Consider the following 15,600-nt stretch of genomic DNA (forward strand, 5'->3'; position numbering starts at 1 on the left):
TCTCAGAGCCCTAGAATCCTGCATCACTTCGTACCAGGTTTCCCCAAATCACCCCAGCCCTCCGGCCGTGGCACCTTCTCCGTGGTTCTGGGTTTGCTCAGCCGTGCCCTGAGCTGGGGAGTGGCTGGGCGTCCAGCTCTGGGCCTCTTCGCCCGCACTGTCTTGAACACCCAGGGCAGGTTTTTTCCTGCCTCCGCCCCCGGCCCCCACTCCCTCTGTGGCTCACCTCAACTGTCCACACCTTATTCAGGACCAGAAAGCCGGGGCAAGGCGTGGCCAGTCAGGTTCACCCACACATGTCACTGCTCAGCCTCCTCTGGGGCCGCCTTGCGACTTCCATTCCTCTCTCCAGGCTTTGTTTGTAGGGATGGCACCCTTGTGGGCCTCCTCCCTCCTCTGTAAAGTGGGCTGGCATGAGACTTACATAAAACCATATTACCACTTATTCAATGATCCACCTGTCCACCCACCCACTCCTCCACCCATCCATCCACCCTCCACCCACCCATCCCCATCCACCCACTCACCTATTCACCATGTATCCACCCATCCACCTACCCACCCATTCACCCATCCATTCACCTACCTACCCATTCACCAATCCACCCATCTATCCACCCATCCACCCACCCATCCATCCCACCCATTCACCCATCCACCCACCATCCACCCATCCATCCACTCATCCATCCACCCATCTATTCATCCATCCACCCACCCACCCATTCACCCATCTATCCATCCATCCACCCACTCACCCATCTATCCACCCACCCACTCACCCATCTATCCACCCATCCACCCTTGATCGATCGACATCGATTTATTTCGACATTGATTTATTTATCGACAGATCGCATCGACGATTTATCGATCGACGATGATCGATCGACGGGATCGATCGACGATTTATCGATGACGAGCCGATCACCGATCGACGATGATCGACGTATCGATGACGACGATTTATCGATCGCATCGACGATTTCGACACTGATTTTACGCATCGATTGATTGACGACGCCGACGACATTGATCGACGACCGATTTATCGACGATGAGCCGATTCATCGATCGACGAGATTTATCGACGACGATCGACGATGACGATTCCACGACGATTGATCGACGCATTTATTTATCGATCGACGACGACGATTTATCATCTATCCACCCATCCACCCACACACCCATCCAACATTCATTCACCCACACAGTCATCCATCCACCTACCCACCCATTCACCCACCCCACCCGTTTACCCATTTATCCACTCATCCATCCACCCATTCACCCATCTATCCATCCACCCACATCCACCCACTCACCCATCTATCCATCCATCCATCCACTCATTCACTCATCCACCCACCCACCCATCCACCCATCCACCTACCCATCTACCCACCCATTCACTCATCCACCCATCCATTCATTCATTGATTAATCTATTCATTCATCAATCTATTCATTCATCTATTTATCCAGCAGCATGGTGTGGGTGGGGGAGGGGGTGGCGGGTTCCAAGACAGCAGCAAGAGAAGGCAAACATAAGACACCCTGCCTGAAGAAAGACCTCCTTACCCACCCCCACATGGCGTCATCTCCCCCACTGCCCCCACACCCTCCTCCAGTTCTCTGGCCATCCTGCAGATTCACCAAAGCCTGCCTTAGGGCCCCTCTGCCTGCCCAGGGGCAGTTTCCCCAACTGCCCTCCAGGCCGCACATGCCAGGCCATGTTAATGGACCGTGTCTCCTATAGTCCCAGAGAGCAGGACCAGGGGCTGTCTTGGACACCGACAGAACCCCAGTGGGCCCTAATAGATCTTTTAGGAAGGAAGGAAAGGCCCCTTCTGCTCCGCAAGGCTGGGTGCTGGCTGCAGACAGCAGGAGTCTCTGGGAGAAGCCGTGCCCGCTCCTGCTGCCTCCACCTCTGCAGCCACTTCCTCCCCAGCCCCTTATCTCCCAGCCGCCCAGCTCTGAAAGCCACAGCCAACGTCTGCTTCCCCACAAGCACCAACTGCCCGGCCTGGGGGAGAGGAGGCGGGTAGTGGGGAGGTGGGGAGTGGTGCCCACACCCCAGGTGGCCGCCAAAGTGGGAGGCAGCTCCTGCCCCCAACTTGTGGGCAACTTTCTTCTCTTCTCTTTCCAACCCCACCTCCATCAGACCCCCTGATTAGACACCAGGCAGGACAGGGCCAGGCGGGGAGCTCAGGGCCTCATTGCGAAAGTGGAAGTGTCCCATCTGCGGGGGGCGCAGGTGCAGGCCTCGAACATCTGCCTCAGGGCTGGGGGCGGGGCAGCCTGTCTCCTACTACGGTGAGGGGAGCCACCACCCCCACCCAGGGTGCCATCCTGCTGCCTCATGGAGTGGGGGCTGTGCCCCCTGAGACCCTCAGTTCCCCGACTCTGAGACTCCCACTGCACATAGGTGAGGAACAGGCACTGACACAGACAAACACCAGCCATGTGACCACCGTGGCCCTGGCCCATGTGGCCGCCCAGCGCCTCTGCTGTCTCCACTCCCGGAAACGCTCTAGGAGCTGAGGCCGTTAGGATCGTGTGCCCTGCACAGATGAGGAAACCAAGGGGGTCAGGGCCCCCAGGACCCCGACTGCTAATCTCACCCTGAGCCAGAGCGCGGGGAACAGCAGGGGACGTGGGGACCCGATGATGGCACCAGGGGACTGGCCCCGGGCTTGCAGGGAGGTCCCTTCCAGCCTGAGTCCTGAGGGCAGAGCGGCCCACCACCCAGTGCAGGGGAGGCCCCGGGCGGGCCTTGCCTCTAGGAAGTTCCCCAGCAGTAACAAACACGCTCTGACCGTAAGCTGGACACACGCGCTGGCACGCAGCTTGTTGTCACCAACTCGAGAAGGACAGCCGATTACCAGGACAGGGAGACCCGGGACACCTGGGCACCCTGCGGGAAAGGAGTCGGCTTTTACCCCTGCACGGCTTGAATTATTAACCGTGTGCAGGCGTGACCTAAAAATCAAATCAAATCAAATCAAAATAGCACAGATGCCCGTGAACCAGCCTTGGGTCTGCGGGTTCCACACCTCTGGCCTGTCTGAGGCCACGAAGCCTCCAGCCATGGTATCCAAAAAGTCACCCACCAGGGCTGCAGGGCCGAAGGGCTACTGTCACCTCCCGGGAAGCTCCTCTTGCCTCTGACAGTTGTCAGGGCACTTTAGAAAGTGACTTTTTTTCCAGCATCTGGGATGTGACTCACTCTCAGCCCAATGGCTGCTAGAAAGGGGTCCTGGGACTCTCCCTGGGGTCTGAGTGGTCCCAAGAGGGCTCTGAGGTAGCTTCTGGAATTTCTCAGACTGGAGAAGCCACCCACCCCGACCCCCGCAAACTCCGGAGGCGGCCACTGGGGCGCGGGGTGAGGGTCCTTCCAAGGCAGCCCCGGAGAGGCAGGGAGCCCCGCTGTCTCCACAGAGCGTCAGGAGCCCTGCGCACAAGGCCAAGCAGAGAGAGATGGTTTCCTCCCCAGCGCGCGGGAGGTACTTTAAGGACAGATCAGGGGCCCAAGAACCCCCAGCAGCTGGGGGAGCCAGGGCTGAGGGGAGGCCGGTCAGAGGCCCCATCTGGCTCAAGGGCACAGTCGACAGCCACAGGAACACGGGCAGGGTGGCCCCTGGAGTGGGGGCAAACTAAAAGGGGTGTTGGGGAAAGTCCGGCTGACTGAGGGCAAGCGGAGAGGGAGGAGACCCCCAAATACCCCAGACTGAAGAAAGCGCCAAGCCCTGGTGGGAAGGTGGGTGGGCGGAGTAGGCCGAGGGCTCTGGGCCAGGATGGAGCTGCCCTCAGGCCTGCAGACCTGCCCCGGAGCGAGGAACACGCGCTGTAGGGCTCAGGGTGGGTGGGACATCACCGGAGCTGCCTGGGGAGGAGGAAGTTGTTGGAAGGTCAAACCGGAATGGCCCGAGGAAAGGCCGTGAAGGGCAGGGCCCCAGATGGTTCCTGTCGGGGAAGTGGGGGGCACAGCTGCAGGCCTCCGGCCCATTATCACAGGGACACAGCTGGCTGCCTCACCCGCAGGCTACAGGGAGACCTTCCCCAGCCTGCAGCCCCAGGCCCGCCCCGCATCACATGAGCCTCACGGCTCCCACCCCCTCCCCAGGGCTGAGGACACCCGGTCGGCGGCCAGGAGGGCCTGGGCTTTCCAGCGGCAGAGGCCCAACTCCAGGACGCCCCAGCTGGCCCAGCCCCTCCTGTTTCCCTCAAGGCTGCAGGAGGTCGGGAAAGGCATTCCCGGAAGAGGCCTGTCCTGGGCCCCAGGTTGGCCCCTGAGGGTGGCCCTCCTCATGCCGGCTTCGAGACTGAGGGACAGGGCAGCCGGTTCAGCCTCGGGATCCACCCGTGGCTCCATGTCCCAGCCGCACCCTGTGCTGGAGAGCGGCTTCCCGGCATCTGCTGCCTGCTCAGCACCCCGGGGTCCCAGGAAGGGCGGCCCAGGTAAGAGGCTCGGGGGGAAGGTGGTGGGGTGGGGGCAGAGGGCGGCAGCAGGTGCCGAGGCTGTGACTCCTTCGAGCTTCTCGGGGCTTTGTTGACAGCGCCGGCATGGGCGGCCGTGTTGACTCACCTCAGATATCAACAGGGCCACCCCTCAGGCAGGTCCTGCACAGCTGGGGCAGGTGGGCTGGTGAGGGCTTGGCAGGTGCCAGCCGGGTGCCCTGGCCCCACCCAGAGGCAGATGCTGGAGGCCGGGCTGCTCAGCCCTGTCTAGGAGGGTGGGCTGTGTTCTCCTGGGGGTGGGAGAGCTGCAGTCAGGAAGTGATTGGGGGGTCCTACAAAGAGAGCCCTCCTCCTCCTGGGATGCCCTCCAGGTGCGACGCCTCACAGCAGGTTGGATGAGGAAACTGAGGCCAGAGGGGAGGGCACCGGCCCAAGACCCCAGTGAGGAGGAAATGGACCCGACCCCAGGCCCCTGTCCAAGGAACGATTCCAGGCAGGGCAGTGGGGGTTTGCGGGGAACCTGGGCCTGCCCTCCTGGGGGCTTCGGGCTCTGGGGAGCGGTCCAGCAGGACGCCAGCTATTGCTGACACCCCCCGCCCAAGCCTGCAAAGTCCTAGGACAAGGTCTCCCAGACACTGGGGGCTGCAGCTGCAGGCTGGTGTCCCCGTCTCCCGGTGGCCCTCGTGGCCACACTCCCAGCAGCTGTCAGAACCTTCCGGAACCAGCAGTCTCCTGTCTCGCAGGGCTCTCACTGCGGCCGTCGGGTCCAGGGTCTGCCTGCACCCCTGACGCTCACACACAGAACCCGGGACCCGGGGTGTCCCCGTCTCTGGAGACCACATTCCCTGAGCAGGTCCTGGCGGCGGCTGCTTGAGGCTGTTCCCACCTGCAGGTGCCTGTGGGACCCCAGAGCCGCCCCCTGCGAGGGCCCCAGCCGTGAGCAGGAACATCCCAGACCCAGGTGCCTGGCGTGCAAAAGCCGGACCTCACCACAGCTAGTGACACGGTGGGTTTCTCCCGAGGGGGTGACTCAGAGCTGCCTTCAAGGCAGCACCAGCTCACCTGGCCCTGGCATCTGCCATCCCATCCTCTCCCGGGCGGCCCTGTCTGTCCCCTGGCACGGAGTGGCCTTGGGCCAGGTGCTCCCTCCTTCTGGGCCTCAGTTTCCTCATGGATCAGACCCGTCCCACCAGCTCCCTGCGTGAGTTTCTCACACGGTTGGAGGAGAGAGAGCAGAGGCTCTGAGGTGCACGGAGAACAGCTGCTTTGTTAGGATGGGCGTGTCTACTGTGGAAGGATGGGGTCATCTGACCGTGGAAGGAGGTTAGGGCCAGGAGGTGGCCCCGTGCCTGATTCGTGCGAGGGGCTGGTGGCTAGAGGCATGAAACAGAGGGCCAGGGTGGGCCTCTGTCATGGCTGGAGGTGAGGAGCAGAGGCCCAGGGTGGGCCTCTGACATGGCTGGAGGTGAGGAGCAGACGGCCAGGGTGGCCTCTAACACAGCGTACACAGCCACTGTGCCCATCCCCAGGGAGCCCCTGCTTAGGGGCTTCAATGTGAGGAGGGAGCAGGGTCTCACTTGGGTGTGGGGTCCTGCACCTGGCTTCTAGGGCCTTCTGTCCCTGCAACCACCCAACCCTATTCCAGGGTGCCCATGGGACAGCCTTGGCCACATCAGGCAGCAGAGATACACGTGACTACCAGGGCTTGGAGCTTCTCATCCTGCACCCCAGGGGCCCCCAGGGGACAGATGTGGGGCCCTGTGATGCCGGAAAGCCTCAGCATCAAGCCTCGCCCAGCTGGAGGAGCAGGGGTCACGGGGGCTGTGGGGACTGGGGGGATCCTGGACAGCCCTGAGGGCCCCTCAGCCCCACTGTGTGGATCTCAGGCACGGGGCCTCCCAAGAGTCCCTAAATCCTTTGAGGCCTGAAAACAGGCTGATTGGCTTGAAACTCTGGGGAGAACAGTAATATTTTTAAGAGCTGAAGTAGAAGAACCTTCCTGTCTTTAGAGCAAAGGCTGACTGAACAGGGCTGTGTTGCCGCGTGTTTGGTGGCAGGCGGGGAGGCATCCGTGTGCTGCGCAGCGGGTGGGAGGAACTCAACCCCTCGTCTCCCCTGACAGTGTCCAGGGGGCTGAGGTGTAAGCAATCAGAAGACGGCCACAGAGCACACGCCGCCGTCTGGGGGCCAGGACCCCTTCCCTGGGCTCTTTCACCAGCCCCCGCAGGCGGAGGGTCCAGATCCTCACTGACCCCTTGGCCCAGTGGTGCAGAAGGAACCCCTTAAGACAAGTGCTTGTGGTCCTGGGTTTATGACGCGCCCGCTGTGTGTGCTCAGAGCTTTGCAGGCTCTCACCGCCTTGTCTCCACAAACCCACTTTGTGAAAAAAGAGGCTGAGGTCACAGTGGTGACCTGACTGCCCCAGGAGAGAGGGATGGGAACCAGGTCACCTAAGGAGGATGCCGGAGACAGAGACTTTGAAATCCACCTAGTGAGTATAGGCTGAGGCAGAGAAGGCTCAGTGCCACGTGCTGAGACCTCCATGGGGGAGAAACTGAGTCAGGCAGCCTGGTGTCACCTTAGAGGGACGACATGGGATCTCGAGGAGGTGGTGAGCACCATCAGTGGAGGGGTCCAGGCAAAGGCGGGCGGGTGTTATGGGGACGGGCAAGGTGGGCAGATGCTGTGGAGGCACCATCCGTGCAGGAAGCTTAAGCCCTGGCCGGAGCCCACCTGGCACAGGGGTCATGTCCAGAGCCTATGGTCAGCCTGAGCTCCCTCCACCGACCTTGCCCTTGGGGCTGGGCTGCGCCGCCATTCACTCTCCATCCTCCATCTCCTCAAATGGCGTCTGGGCCCAGCTGCCCTCTGGAATGTTGTGGAGTCTGGAACGTCTGAGTCGAATGTTCTGGGTCTGGAATGTTCTAGGTCTGGAATGTTCTGGGTCAGAATATTCTGGAGTCCAGAATGTTCGGGTTTATGTTCTAGGTCTGGAATGTTACTGGGTCTGGAATATTCTGAGTCCGGAGATGTTCTGGTTGGAATATTCATTCTGGGTCAGAATGTTTGTTCTGGGGTTTGGAATGTTCTGGGTCGAATGTTGGGTTTGGAATGTTCTGGGTCGAGATATTTCTGGGTTTGGAATGTTCTGGGTCGAGATGTGTTCTGGGTCAGTGTTCTAGCAGGTCGAGTTGATTCTGGGTTTGGAATGTTCTACCAGGTCGAATGTTCTGGGTTCATTCCTGGTCCGGGTCCATTCCATTCAGATGTTCATTCCATTCCTTCCATTTCCATCTCCTTCCTTCCATTTCCTTCCATTCCATTTCCTTCTTCATTCCTTCCATTCCTCCTCCATTCCACCCTCCTTCCATTCCCTGGGCTTCCTTCCTTCCTCTGTCTTCCTTCCTCCTTCCCCCCCCCCCCCCCCAGGTCATTTCCTCTGCCTCCTTCTTCTAAGGCCCAGCCCACCCCAGGCCACAGCTCCGGCCACTCTGCACTCCGGGCAGTGGGACACAGGGAAGCGCTGGAGAGGCTGCAGGCAGCCCCCATTATGGGAGGTGCCCATCGAGGGGGTGCGGTGGGAGGGGGAGTGGACATGAGCAGCCAGGTGGTCTCAGCCCAATTCTTCCTTCAGCCGCAGGCCCCGTGTTTGCCGGGCTATGGAGCTGGCGGATCATGCAGAGCTCGGCCAGGGTGTCCGTGGGCTCCAGCCAGAGGCAGGGAGGTCAGTGTGCGCGTGACAAGACGTCTGAGGCCACAGACAGACAGACAGACGGGCAGCCCCAAGGGTGCCTGCAAAGGGGCCAGATAGTGGCCGTCGGACCCGCGTCTGTGAGCAACGTGCTGTCACCGCCGTTCTCCCACCTCCTGTTCTCCCTTTTGTTGACCACATAGTGTCGGGGGGCTCCATGTTGGGGAGCCAGCCCGGGGGTGCTGCTGTCACTGCCGTCACAGAAGAAGATACTGAGGTTCTGAGAGGCACACAGCAGGCTTCACTGACCCTGTGGGGCAGAGGCAGATGGGCTGGAGATGTGAGGATCTCGCTGCCGTGAAATCACACTGACCATGGAGTCCAGCCCCAGGCTCGGAGGGAAGCTCGCCCTGGAACCACTGCTGGGTCAGTCATGGCAGGAAGCCAGCAGCACCGTGAGGGGACAGGGTGGCCAGTGCGTGGACAGCTCCATGAGGGAGGGTTTGCGAAGGCCGGACAGAGGCGGGAGACTGCAGAGCTCTGGGGACGGAGGGTGAAGAGGAATGGATGAGCCAGGAATAGAGAGAGGGGCGTCCACAGAGGTAGGAAGTCCTCAGGAGAGTGGATGGTGGGACAAAGCCCGACCTCCCCCAACTACCTCCCCACTGGACACTCCACTGGGGCAGAGCAGGGAGCAGGGGCTCTGGGTATGTCCTCATTGCCAGGTGTAGCCAGTTCTCCGGGCCCGGTCAGTGCACCTCCCTCTCTCCCCAGTAAGCATGGCACTGCTTCCCTGAGGCCTCAGTGGTTGCCGGAATGCTCCGCTCCTTCCCCATACCAGCCCATCCCCACACACAAGCACAGCAACCAGCCACGTCCTCCTGTCCAGCAGGAAGACCTCGAATCAGCACCTAGGAAGACAGGGACGGTGCCTAGGGTCAGGGTGCAATCCAGGCCAGCTTCCTGGAGGAAGTGGCCCCATGGGGGCGGCTCTGGGAGGCCATTCTTTAGGCAAAGACGACTTTCACTTCTCACCACATGTGGACTGAGAAGCAGTGCGTCCCGTTAACCTGCCTGGGCGCTGCGCAGGGGTTTTCCGGCACTTTCACTTCCGTGACTGCAGTTGACCAGGGAGGCGTGGGCAGGAAGAGCGGCCCCAGGGAGAGGCCGATTGGTCACAGCTGAGCCAGGACTCACCGGCCAGTGCTCCTCCGAGGAGACGTCAGCCAGGGGCAGCTGGGGAGAAACAGGGAAAAGAGAGGCTTGTCTGAGCACCGCCCACCCACCCTTTGAAGGAACTCCAGCCAGGAGCTGTGGACTGGATCGCTCAGATTGACTGTGACAAAGCCAGAGGCCGACCTGTAGCAGGAGCCAATGAAGTTCTCAGCACTAAACCCCCAAGTCCACCCCCAGGACGGCTGCTCAGAGGCCTGTCGGGCAGTTGCCAGGACACAGGTCTGCAGCGGGGACCCCACCGAGGGGCTTCCTCTCCCAGCTCTGCCCACCCCAGGCCCCAGGCAGCGCTCTCAGGTGGGCGGAGAGTGGTTGTGTCACCATGTCATTTGAAAAATCAAGGCCAGGTGCAGTGACTCACGCCTGTCATCCCAGTATTTTGGGAGGCCGAGGCGGGGGGATCACTTGAGGTCAGGAGTTTGAGACCAGCTTGGCCAACATGGCAAAACCCTGTCTACTAAATATACAAAAATTAGCTGGGTGTGGTGGTGGGTGCCTGTAATCCCAGCTACTCAGGAGGCTGAGGTAGGAGAATCGCGTGAACCCAGGCGGCAGAGGTTGCAGTGAGCCAAGATTGCGACCCTGCACTCCAGCCTGGGCGACAGAGGGAAACTCCGTCTCAAAAAAAAAAAGGAAAATTGAGTTGATTTAAAACAAGTCAGCCACGTCACACCTGCGCACACCCACGGCCCAGCCCGCCCGCCCCGACCCCACTGCGTCCGCCTCCGGCACTCACAGCCCCGGCTGCCTGGCGGCTCCACAAGCCTCCCAAGCCAGTGCCTGTGCTGTGCCCTCGCCGAGAAGCCCCCTCCCCACGGGGCTTCTGCCTGGGGTTGCTCTCAGCGTCTTCTTAGCGAGGCCTCGCTGCCCTCGGCCTCCTTCTCTCGGCGTTCCTCTCCTTCAGTCTCTCACCCCATGAGACAAACCAGCTGCCCCCTCAGGTACTACTCATCCCCCGGCTCCCAGCTGGCTGCACGAGGCAGGGGCTCTGGTGGTGCCTGCTTGCAGCAGGGCCCTCAGCAGACGGTGCTGGCCCAGGAGGGTGCTCAGCCCAGGAAGGCGTGAGTCCATCCCATCTCCAGGTGAGGCTCGGCCTCCGCGCACCTGGTCTTTGAGTTGTTACTTGGCTGTGTGCATCCTGCTGGTGCCGAGGCAGGGACTGGCATATCCGAGCTGCTCGCTGATTCCAGAGCTACCTTCACAGCCACTGTCCGAGCAGGAGCCAAGGCCCAGAGATGGGTGACCGGCCCGGGGCTGCACAGCGAGCAGGGCAAGGCCCAGAGATGGGCCCTCCATTGGGTCTGGGGTCCTGACTGCCTAGCAGTCTAGCGCCCTGGGGTCAGGCCTGGGGATGGGCCTGGAGGGGCCGGAGCCTGCAGCAGGGAGCCCCGTGCGGCTGTTAGGGTGCCAGGCATCCAAGCCTCGAGACTGCAGGATCTGGCCTGGCCTGATCAGGGGAGCACCTCACTCAGCACTGGGTCTAGGTCAGTCATCCCGTGACCCTGGGAGGCCCTATCCCCTTCTTGTCTCTGCCCCTAAGGTGGTGGCAAGTGATCCGGGCAAGAGGTCTGGGTCAGAGGACAGCCTGAGATCCAGGGAGCGTGGTGGAGGGAACAGCGTGGGACACTGATGGGAGGAGGGGTGAGAGCTCTGGCCTGGGGGATCGTCGTCTTGGAAACTACAGGAGACACCAGGGCTCTGCCTCCTTCTCCGAGCAGAGAAATAGTCCCCTCCTCTCCTGCCCCTATCCTGGGGCCCCTGCCACTGTGCCCTACCACATGGCTGAGTGAGGCCTGGGGTCCTGCTTGCCTGCCTGGGTTGGCATCAGAGAGGACTGTGCTGAGCCCCTCCCCAGGTGCAGACACTGCTCAGGGCTACTCCAAGGCGGGAGGTATTGCTGGGGCTGAGCTGTCCCTGACGGCAGACAGGGTACGGCGTCCCCTCAGACAGCACGGGTCTCTGTCTCGGACACAGTATTGGGGGTGCATGGGGACAGACTGAGGCCCCCTTCCTGAGCCGGTGTCCCGGACACAGAGCGGGGCCCACTCTGCTTGGATCTCGGAGAGCCTGCGATTCTTCCAGACCTGGTTGGAGGATCGGGCAGCAAGGACAGAGTGCAGTCAGTCAACAAAGCAGGTGAGGACCTGCAGGCCAGGAGGCAGCTCCACAGCAGCCCGGACAGCAGCCAGGACGCAGGGCCGGGCTCCACAGTTTTCCCAGGAACTCAGGCTCTGTGACCCCGGAGGGGAGGGGCAGACGGATACGCAATCCCGTTCCCAGCTTTCACCCGGCAACACTTCAAGGGCATCGCTGACCTCAGATGAGGACACAAATCAGAAAGGTCAAGAAATCAGCCTAGCTCACACAGCAGGGCGAGGGTGGGCCACGTCCTCCCAGGCTGTGCATCCTGCCAAGGACCCTCGCAGAGGAGAGCAGCTGAGGTCACATGTCAGGAGAGGAACCCCACTGCACGCCCTGCTCTGAGACAAGAGCCACGCCCTCAGCTGAGCCCCTCAGAACCCCGCTCTCCATCACCTTGCTTCACTCGAGGAAGCCCCACGCAGGTGCTGCCTGACACCGTGTTGCTGACCCCTGGATCAAGCACGTCCTGACACCCAACTGATCACACAGCAAGGCTGCCGGCTTGGGGCCGCCGCCGCCACCTCCTGGAGTGAAATCCTGTCTCAGCCCAGGGCAGCTGCTGCACCTGTTTTACTGGCAGCTTTTGGAGAGTGGGCCAACCCCTCCCCCAGGCCTGTCCCCCACTGACGTGAATTTCCGTCAGCTTTTCCAGGCACCCCCTTTGTGGAGACAAGGGCTCCTGGGGTGAGGGCCCCAAGTGTGGCTTTCTCCCTCGGAGGAGTGGGGCCAGAAGGCATATGCCCTCCTGAGAAGACCTGGCAGAAGCTGCCAACAGCCACAGCCACTGGGGCTCACTCAGGGAGGCCCCTGCAGAAGGGGATGGGGTGAACCCACAGCTTTGCAAAAGGTCGGGGGCTCTGCCAAATTGCAGCCCCGCAGGCCATGCTCGCCCTAACTGGACCGGGTTCATGGTGCCCTCTAGCAGGACCCACCAGGAGCCCCAGCACCTGCCCCTCACACCCCAGCATTGAAGCCTGGCCTGCTGCCCTGAGCCTGCAAAATGGAGCCCCACAGGCGGTGCTGAGGTCTGTGCGACTTTGGGCCAGCCCCGTCCCCCTCTCCCTCAGCTCCCTGGTCTGTGAGGGGCAGTGGTTGGACCCGACCATGGCGGGAATGGAAACTGCTGTCCACCGGCCATGCCGACCCCAGCCTGTCTCCTATTTGTAAAACAGGGTGGCGGCGAGCCCCTCCTCGAGGCTGGGGTGGGATTTGGTGAGGAAAGACCCTATTCCTGCTGCTGCCTCCCAAGAGGCCCCGCTGGCCCTGCAGACACCAGGCCTCCCACCCCTGCCAAGGCCAGGAGGCACCGGCCAGGAGGGAGCCCCGTAGAGAAGGAACTGGAGAATTCGCCCCACCCTGTGGGCTCCTGGAGCTTCCTCCTGCGCTCCCGAGTCCAGGTGCATTTTGAGTGTCTGGAAAGCCCCGACTTCACGGACCTGAAGGGGACAGAGTGGGGGAGGGGACCTTGCAGCTCTCCCTCCAGCCGTGCCCGCTGCAGCCCCTCACTCCAGATGGCAGCGACCCCGGCTGCATCCAGGCCAGGCTGTAGCTGAATCCCAGAGCCGGTGGAGCCAGCCTGACCCAGCTGACTGCTCATGAGAGGAGGGGGGATTCCTGAAAACAGGGAACCCAGGCTGCACGCTGGGGCTGCGGCTGCTGAGGGCTTGCTCAGGCTGGGCTCCCAGATTTAGAGAACAGATCTCGGGCTCCGGCCCCCAATCTGTGTGAGGCCTGCAGCACTGCAGACCGTGGCGCTCAGAGGGGTTGTGGCCCACGGGGGTCACATGACACGTCCGGGGCCCTGCCACCCTGTCACTGCAAGTACCCGGTCAGCCCCCACCCGCTGACCACACACCCTTCCATGTCAGGCGCAAAGTGCGGAGATGAAAGGCATCCCTGCTGGAGGGGCTCGGTGCAAACTGGACCCCGAAGCTTCTTGCCACTCATTTCCAAGGGCGCCTGCAGTGGCGGGTGTTGTCCTGACATCCCCAGCCCCAGACAGACGGAGCGACAGGTGGGGGACGTATAGCTGTCTCAGCTGCTTCTGCCCCTCCGACACAGCAGCATGTTCTAGACCAAGGGTTGGGACCACGTGTTCTAAAAGGTCACCAGCAGGTGACAGAAGATGCCAGTCAGATCTGCCCTCGGCTGCTCTCGGCCCCCAGGGGCTTCTCCCACCCCAGGTCCTCCTGAGACACAGCTGAGGCTGGGCCTGGCTCTGTCCCCGCTGCCAAGAGCCGTGAGGCTTGTCCTGTGGCCCCTCAGCTGGGGCTTCCTCGTCTGCAGTGCAAGGGACCGTCCCCACCTGGGGGGCTCTCCGGGTGGCGGGTGGGAAGGGAGACAGCAGGCGGCCGCTTCCTGACGAAACCGAAACTGCCAGGTGCTTCCCGCCCCTCCCTGCTGAGCCCTCCCCAGGGCCAGAGACAGCTGGGACGGGCAGGCCTGCGGCCAGAGCCCCTGTGGCCCACCCCGACTCGGCCTCTCACCAGGGTGTGCCTCTCCGGGCCTGTTTCCTCCAGGTGGGCCCCGGGCATGGCGGGCGGTGTGGGGTGGTCCTCCTCAGAGCCCTGTGGTCACATGGTCCCAACTCCGTCACAGGACCCGTCGAACACACAGCATTTCAGTCATTTCAGTCACAGTGCAAAAAGAAGGATGCAGCGTGCCTTAATAATTTGCAAACTGAATACGTGTGAAAATGGTAACATTCCAGAGGTCACCGAGCGGCCTCTCCTCTTTTCCTTCCACTTCTTACCTCTGGCTGCAAGGGAGGGTGGGTGTCTCCACACCGCTCTCACGCCGACCCCCGCTGGACGCGCTGCTCCGGGGCCCTGGACGGGAAGGGACAGTGTGAGGGCTAAGCCGCAACAAGCCCCCAAGCAGTGTGTGCCTGACCCTCACCCCTGTGCTCTGTGGCTGATGTTTAAACCCCTGCAGAGGTCGCAGGAGCCGCGCAGGCAGCACGCCGTCCCCGTCCCCAGCCTGCTCCTTCCTTCCCTCTTCTTTGTAGAAAGGAATTCCTGTAGGTTCAGTGTCCCCAGCCCCGAAGGCCACCCCACCTGGGCGCGGTGAGATGGGATCAAGGGGTTGGGGGGACCTAGCTCAGATACTCAGCCACCCCGCACCCCGCCACGGCCTCCTCATCTGTAAATGGCGCAATAGCAGCCCCCGTCTCCGGCACATCCGTGAAAACTGAACAGGTGGACTCGTGGCAGCACTTAGGGCGTGGAAAGCCGTCCCAAGGCATCCTGCCCCATCCCCGTCACCCCCAAGTACAGTGTGTCTCGCCCAGTTACAGAAAAGGGACCAAATTCTCCTTTTCCTTTGCAATTTTCTCTCTGGACACCTGCGAGGCTGACTGCATTGAGCGTGGCGCTGCCTCATGTTGGGGCCGGGTGGCACCTCAGGGTTTGGTGGGGGGAGGCACACACCAGCGTGCTGTTCTCGGCTTCCCTATGGAGAGAGGTTGAGTACGTCAATTTCCCTCACTACAAACAACGCTTCAATCAAGGATCCTTTCCCTCGTCCCCTGGAGCCCACGTGGTTTCTCCAAAGCAAGCACAAGACACTGGCCACAGGGACAGGAGTGTGATAGGAAGTTCTCATCCTGGGCTGCCGGAGTCCAGGGTGGGTGTGGGCCCTATCCTGGCTTCCTGGGGGGAATGAGGGCCTGGTCTCTGAGGGGCAGCAGTGCGCGTGCCGCGTCGGACTTTTGTCTGGATGGCTCTGCAAGCCAGGCAGGGCCAGCATACGGGAGTCACTGGAGATCCCCCCCAACCCACCCAGCTCGTGTTCAGAAAGGCCTCTGTCCCGCGCGGGTGTTGGTGGTGGCAGGCAGTGGTTCTGGAGGCCGAGAGTGTCCGTTGCCCCTGGAGGAGTTCCTTGTTCGTGGAAACCGGGGCTGGCCTCCAAGGGAGGCTGGGAGGCTGGGCGCCGGGTAAGGCCTGGCACTGGGTGCTTATACTCTGCTTCCACTACTGAGTTCCTGGGAGGCCAGAAGTTAATCAGGCCTCGTCCTCTTCTGGACACGGGTTCGGCGGTCACCCCAGGTGGGATTGAGGGTGTGACATGGG

This window comes from Papio anubis, chromosome 18 (genome assembly GCF_008728515.1).
Source record: "Papio anubis isolate 15944 chromosome 18, Panubis1.0, whole genome shotgun sequence".
Taxonomy (NCBI): domain Eukaryota; kingdom Metazoa; phylum Chordata; class Mammalia; order Primates; family Cercopithecidae; genus Papio; species Papio anubis.